This window comes from Carlito syrichta, unplaced genomic scaffold, assembly GCF_000164805.1.
Source record: "Carlito syrichta isolate Samal-C Ts95f unplaced genomic scaffold, Tarsius_syrichta-2.0.1 Scaffold111487, whole genome shotgun sequence".
Classification (NCBI taxonomy): Eukaryota; Metazoa; Chordata; class Mammalia; order Primates; family Tarsiidae; genus Carlito; species Carlito syrichta.
In genome coordinates, this window is record NW_007055583.1 from 30561 (window position 1) to 37645 (window position 7085).

General features: G+C 44.9%; 1 protein-coding gene across 1 annotated transcript in view; it reads left to right on the forward strand.

The window, feature by feature from the left end:
- The window catches only part of FAF2 (Fas associated factor family member 2), a 72776-nt gene that overhangs the window by 516 nt on the left and 65175 nt on the right, over window positions 1-7085 (forward strand). The window lies entirely within an intron of this gene.

Genomic DNA, 7085 nt, shown 5'->3' on the forward strand with positions numbered 1-7085 from the left:
AACTTGCAGGGTGGTGTTTGCACGCGGGACGTGACGTTAAGAGCCGCGGGCCCTGGTCCCTGAGCTCCGAGCTGGAGAGTGGGTGAGGGAAACCACCGGGGTGGGTGGCCTTGGCTCTTTATTTTATTTTTTGAGTCGGAGTCTCTCTCTGTCGCCCGGGCTGGAGTGCAGGGGCATGCTCACGACCGCCGCAGCCCCGACCTGCTGGGCTCAGACGATCCTTCCGCCTCAGCCTTCCAAGTAGCTGGAACCACAGGCACGTGCCACCACGCCCGGCTGACTTTTTGAGTTACTGCAGAGATGAGGTCTCGCCAAGTTGCCCAGCTGGTCTCGAACCCCTGGCTCAGGCAGTCCTCTCGCCTCCCAAAGTGCTGGGATGACAGGCGTGAGCCACTGTACCCAGCTCTTATGGAAATTGTTTGGCTTTAGGTTTCACATTCCGAACTATGATCTATTTTGAATTAATCTTTGTATATGGTGCGAGGTGTGAATCGAGTTTTTTAAATAATATGTTAAAAGTATATGAATATATCATTGCCCCAGTGCTATTTGTTAAGAGGAGTACTCTTTCTTTCTTTCTTTGAGTCGGAGTCTCACTTTTGCCCCGGCTGGAGTGCAGTGGCACGTTCAAGGCCACTGCAGCCTCTACCTGCGGGGCTCAGGTGATCCTTCCGCCTCAGCCTTCCGAGTAGCTGAAACCACAGTCATATGCCATGATGGCCGGCTGATTTTTTGATTTATTGTAGAGACGAGGTCTCACCAAGTTGCCCAGGCTGGTATCGAACCCCTGGACTCAGGCCGTCCTCTCGTCTCCACCTCCCAAAGTGCCGGGATGGCAGGCATGAGCCGCCCGCGCCCAATCTCCTTGACACTTTATTACCACTTTCCTTATCTCTGAGATACCAGTCTTTAAAATATTCCCCCACCCCCACCCCCCAGGATGTTCTGGAGATCCAGTGAACTCATGGGTATCAGAAGGGCGCTTTGTAAAATGATCCCAAGCAGAATTTCTGCTATTAATCATTATGTAGCTTAGGGTCGAACTAGTGTTATAGCACACTTATTTCTTGATGTAAAATGTGTGTGCTAAACCAGGCTCGGTGGCTCAGCCTGTAATCCCACACCTTTGTGAGGCTGAGGTGAGTGGATTGCCTGAGTCCGTGGGTTCGAGACCCGCCTGGGCAGTGAGACCTCATCTCTACAATAAATCAAAAAATCAGCTGGGTGTGGTAGCGCATGCCTGTAATTCCAGCTACTTGGAAGGTTGAGGCGGAAGGATCACCGGAGCCCAGCAGGTCGAGGCTGCGGTGGCTGGGAGTGGACACTGCACTCCAGTCTGGGCGACAGAGTGAGACTCCAACTCAAAAAAAAAAAAAAAAAAGTGTGTGCTAAATATTGATTCATTCAGCAGTATTTATGAAGAACCTTAGTACTCAGGTTTCCTTAGCACTTAGCATACATAATCTCATTTAATTAAACTGCCCTGTGAGGTTCATGCTGCTACAGGTTCTGTTTTACAGATGAAGGGAATCCGGTTTAAGAAATAACATGCTTAGGTTTCACAGCTAGAAAGTGGTGGTGTCAGATTTACAGTCAGATCCATCTTTACAGACCCTTTCCCAGGCTTTTGATTTCTGTGTTGTACAACCTATGTAAGTATCAGTGTACAGTTGATAGTGGACTGCAAATGCTGGGATAATAAATGGTTTTGTTTTTTTGTTATTTTGTTGTTTGTTTGTTTGAGTTGGAGTCTCACTCTGTCACCCAGACTGGAGTGCAGTGGCCACTTCCGGCCACTGCAGCCTCGACCTGCTGGGCTCCGGTGATCCTTCCGCCTCAGCCTTCCGAGTAACTGGAACTACAGGCGCGCGCTACCACACTCAGCTCATTTTTTGATATATTGTAGAGATGAGGTCTCACCAAGTTGCCCAGGCGGGCCTGGAACCCACGGACTCAGGCAATCCACTCACCTCAGCCTCCCAAAGGCGCGGATTACAGGCTGAGCCACCCAGCCCGGCTTGTTTTTTGTTTTGATGAGTTCTCACTTTTTGTAATTTCCTTGATTAGATTTCCCTATAATTAATTTTGAAGTGGTTTTTTTTCTTGCTCTTAAATTGATGGGTGGGTTGGAAGTATATACATGGGAAACTGCTATCGTAGATGTAGTTGACATTTGGTTGGCATTTTCATTAGCGAAATTGATGACATAGCAAATTAGAATTAAAGAATGAGTAAACAGCAGACAGCCGCTTACCCTTCCTGGTAGACTCCAATTTCATGGACCCCCATTTCACTTAATCCCTTACGGTTCTTCACGGGTAAGCCATGTTGTTAAGTGTGATGTGAGTTATAAGTCATGATGTACTTTGTTACTTACGCCTCATGCTGGCAGAACATGAATATGAATATATAGTAGCATTTCTGAGGTACAGTGCAAAGAAAACGCCGTTGTGTCTTTAGTGAACATCTACGTCAGATAAGAGATGGGTAGCAGGTTCAAGTTGAATTATGATTGCTTTATGAAATTGGATTTATTGAGGGAAATGCATCTTATATTTATGAGTTCTATAAGCAATTGCTGGTTCAGATTCATTATCCAGATTGCCATTAAACGTTCTTTGAAATTTACTATGTGTCAAGCATTACACCCGGCAGTTGATGTACACCAACTCTTGAACCTCTTAATATAACACTGTAAGGGATCAACCTTTGTACATTTTATCAATGAAGAAACAGGTTCCGAGCAGTCAAATAACTTGTACAAGTAGTAAGTAGTAGAAATTTAGAAATCCATCTCCATGACCATCTTGTCTGTAACCTAATGGAGGAGTCAACTACATACATGAATAATGAGCATCCTGTAAAATTTTTTCTTTTTTTTTGAGATAGACTCTCACAGTGTCACTCAGGCTCAAGTGTAGTGGCACTGTTCATAGCTCACTGTAACTTCAAGCAATTTTCCACTTCCCAAGTAGCTGGCACCACAGGCGTGTGCCACCACACTGGCTGAATTTTTTTTTATTTTTATTTTGTGTGGAGATGGAGTCTTGCTGTGTTACCCAGGCTGGAGTATCCTGTAGGATATTAGTGCTCTTAGTGTACTATGATATTTTTAAAGTGGTGTGGGAACTTATGGAAGGGTAAGAGTATTGATTGGGGGAGTAGGATGGCTTAGCAGTGAACTCTTATTTTATTTTATTTCTTTTTTGAGTTGGAGTCTCACTGCAGCCTTGACCTGCTGGGCTCTGGCGATCCTTCCACCTCAGCCTTCCAAGTAGCTGGAACTACAGGCACGCACTACCACGCCCGGCTAGTTTTTGATTTATTGTAGCAATGAGGTCTTGCCAAGTTGCCCAGGTAGGTCTCGAACCTGCGGGCTCAGGCAGTCCACTCACCTCAGCCTCCCAAAGGCGCAGGATTACAGGCTGAGCCACTGAGCTGGCTAAACACTTATTAAGTCTCTACTATGCCCTAGGCATGGAAATAGATAACTTGTAACTATTATGCTTAATCCTTAAGGTCGCCACCTCCTTAAAGCACCACAGGTAGTATGCCAGCTCCCAGGTAAGGAAACAGTTCTATTGGTGTATTTGCTCAGGGGATTAAACTAGTAGAATCCTAATGGGTCTGGACCTGGATTTAGAGGCTGAGGTCTTACCAATAATGTACCTTACTACTTTGAAGGAGGAATAGAATTTCAACAGGTGATAGGCAGAAAGATGTTCAAAGCTGAGGAAATAGGTTGCCCAAGAATGGAGATGGGAAGGTGCTGGTTCTGTTGTGATGGATTCAGAGAATTGGAGTGGAAAATAAGACTGGACAGTAAATTAGAGTCAAATTTTGGAGGCCTTTCAAGGCTATCCACAAAGCTTAAACTTTACTGTGTTGGCCTAGGGAGCCATCAAAGGTTTTCAACTAGGGAGTGACATAACACTAGGTTTCAGATTTATTTCACTAACAGTATGCCATCTCCACAGGGGTCAGGACAAACCAGGGTGGCACTGCTGGGAGGTGGTTCTCAATGTACATGAGGAAACGTTTCCTCGTTTGATTCACTGAAATTAGTGAAAGTAAAATATTTTGGACATCTCAAGTTTCCTCTGTTTTAATTCTTTTGTGACACATGATTTAATTGCAACTTTCCAACGTATATTTATCATGTTTCTTGGCCCGTTTGATGTCTTCTAAGATTTTTTTTATAGTTCTCCATTTCTCCTGTTTATTTTGGAACCAGTTGAGTATGAATAACTATTGCAGACATTTTTTTAAAGGTACTTCAAATGGGAAAGAATAGGGTCATAGGTTTTAAGAAGAGCTATTGCAGGTATGTGGAAGGTTACTTTTATTGGAGTCCATTTTCTGAAATTTCCAATGGTAGCAGACTCCTAGCGCCTTGGTTTACTACCTCTAGTTGCTGTTTCACCACCTGGAGAAGGATGACATGGACAGAGAAAGAGGGGACTAAAGGAGCTATGCATGGCCATCGGAGGAGGAAATGATCCCTTTTTTACCTGTACAGGAGTAAGACATTTCTTCCCTTTGAATGGATCTTAGGGTGTGACCCTGAGTCTCTTAAATTATAGAAAACCTGAACTCTGGGCTATAGAATCAAGTTTATAAATTATTTTGAGAGTTTTGACTTCATCCGACTATTAACTAAAGGAGGAGCAAAAAAAGCATGGTGCTTTTTGTACCTGTATTAAAAAAATCATAGAGTGATCTGTTTGGATTTTTTTTGCCAGGGAGTTTGGCACTGTAGAGAACACATGAGCTTTGAAATTTCGGGCTAACATGAATTAGCCTTTCAACTTGGCCTCTGGTGAGTTCTGCAATCTTGAGCAGGTTCTTCTTTGAATTTCTTTTCTCTTCCATAAAATAGAGATACTATTATCTAACTCACAGCATTCTTTTTCTTTTCTTTTTTTTTTTGGTTGTTTGTTTGTTTTGAGTTGGGAGTCTCACTCTGTCACCCAGGCTGGAGTGCAGTGGCACGCTCACCACCACCGCAGCCTTGACCTGCCGGGCTCAGGCGATCCTTTCACTTCAGCCTTCCAAGTAGCTGGAACTACAGGTGCGCACCACCCCACCCAGCTAATTTTTTGATTTATTGTAGAGATGAGGTCCTGCCAAGTTGCCCCAGCTGGTCTCAAATTCCTGAGCTCAGGCAGTCCTCTCGCCTCGGCCTCCCAAAGTGCTGGGATTACAGGCTTTAGCCACCGCACCCAGCCACATTCCTTTTCTTTTCTTCTTCTTTTTATTTAAAAAAAAAAATTTTTTTTTTTTTTTTTGACTTGGAGTCTCACTCTGTTGCCCAGACTGGAGTGCAGTGGCCGCTCCCACAGCGTCGATGTACTGGGCTCCGGCGATCCTTCCGCCTCAGCCTTCCAAGTAGCTGGAACTACAGGTGTGCGCTACCATGCCCAGCTAATTTTTTGATTTATCGTAGAGATGAGATCTCACTAAGTTGCCCAGGCGGGTCTCGAACCCGCGGGCTCAGGCAGTCCACTCACCTCAGCCTCCCAAGGTGTGGGATTACAGGCTGAGCCACCGAGCCCAGCCAAAACTTTTATTTTTATAGAGACAGGTTCTTGCTCTGTTGCCCAGGCTGGTCTTGAACTCCTGGGCTCAAGTGATCCTCCTACCTCGGTCTCCCAAAATGCTGGTATTGCAAGTGTGACATACCTACCATGCCTGGCTACAGCATTTTCTTTTCTTTTTTTTTTTTTTGAGTTGGAGTCTCACTCTGTCACCCAGACTGGAGTGCAGTGGCCGCTCCCAGCCACCGCAGCCTCGACCTGTTGGGCTCCGGCAATCCTTCCACCTCAGCCTTTCGAGTAGCCAGAGCTACAGGTGTGCGCTACTACGCCCGGCTGATTTTTGATTTATTGTAGAGATGAGGTATTGCCAAGTTTCCCAGGCGGGTCTCGAACCCGCGGTCTCAGGCAATCCACTCACCTCAGCCTCCCAAAGGCGCGGGATTACAGGCTGAGCCACCGAGCCCGGCCTCTTTTATTTTTTAAAACTTTTTAAACTATCTACCAAGTAATACGTGCTTGTTGCAACTGTATTTTGAAAAGTAATTAAATCTTATTTTATTCCCCTCATCCTAATTCCAGATTTGTTGTAATTTTTTTTTTATTCAGAATCTCACTGCATTGTCTGTGCTGGAGTGCAGTGGCACACTCATGACTACCACAACCTCTACCTCCTGGGTTCGGGTGATCCTTCCACCTCAGCATTCCAAGTAGCTGGAACCACAGGTGCATGCCGCCATGCCCAGCTAATTTTTGATTTATTGTAGAGACAAGATCTCGACATGTTTTCCAGACTGGTCTCGAAACCCTGGACTCAGGCAGTCCTCTTGCCTCTGCCTCCCAAAGTGCTGGGATTACAGGTGTGAGTCACCACACCCAGCCTGTTGCATACTTTTGTATACTTTTGTCTTCTGCATGTACACATCCGCTAACCCTAATGTAGCTGCTCTGAACCCCAACCTTCACTTGACTGATTAGTTGGAACAGCTGTCCTTCATTGCCTGAAGTCTACTCTCCAGTATGCTCAAATGCTTCTGCTCTCACCAGTTGAGTTATACTCTTGACAAAAGTCAGTTATATTTACTCCCAAAGCAGTATGAGCTTGTTATGTTTATCTTATAAACTTAATTAGATATTGTATAAACCAAGAAAATTCCAGTGTAAAAAGAGGTGTCATTGATATAAACTAAATTACGTGCTTTTGAAAAGCTCTGTAGGGGCAAATTGCTGTTCAGTTACTTGTGGGCACAGTAACCGTAGATGACTTTGAGAAGAATCATTGAGATACAGGATCGTGCTTGGCAAGTGTGTAAGGTTGCACTCCACCTAAAGACATTGGGTCAGTGTGGTTTATAAAGACCCTAGGAATGCGAATGGACCCATTCCCTAAAGAAAAGGGTTGGCTTTTATTAAAGATTCCTGCATAAGTGTGTATACTTTATGTGAGAATAAAATTTTTTTTTTTTTTTGAGTTGGAGTCTCACTCGGTCACCCAGACTGGAGTACAGTGGCCATTCCCGGCCACCACAGCCTCGACCTGCTGGGCTCTGG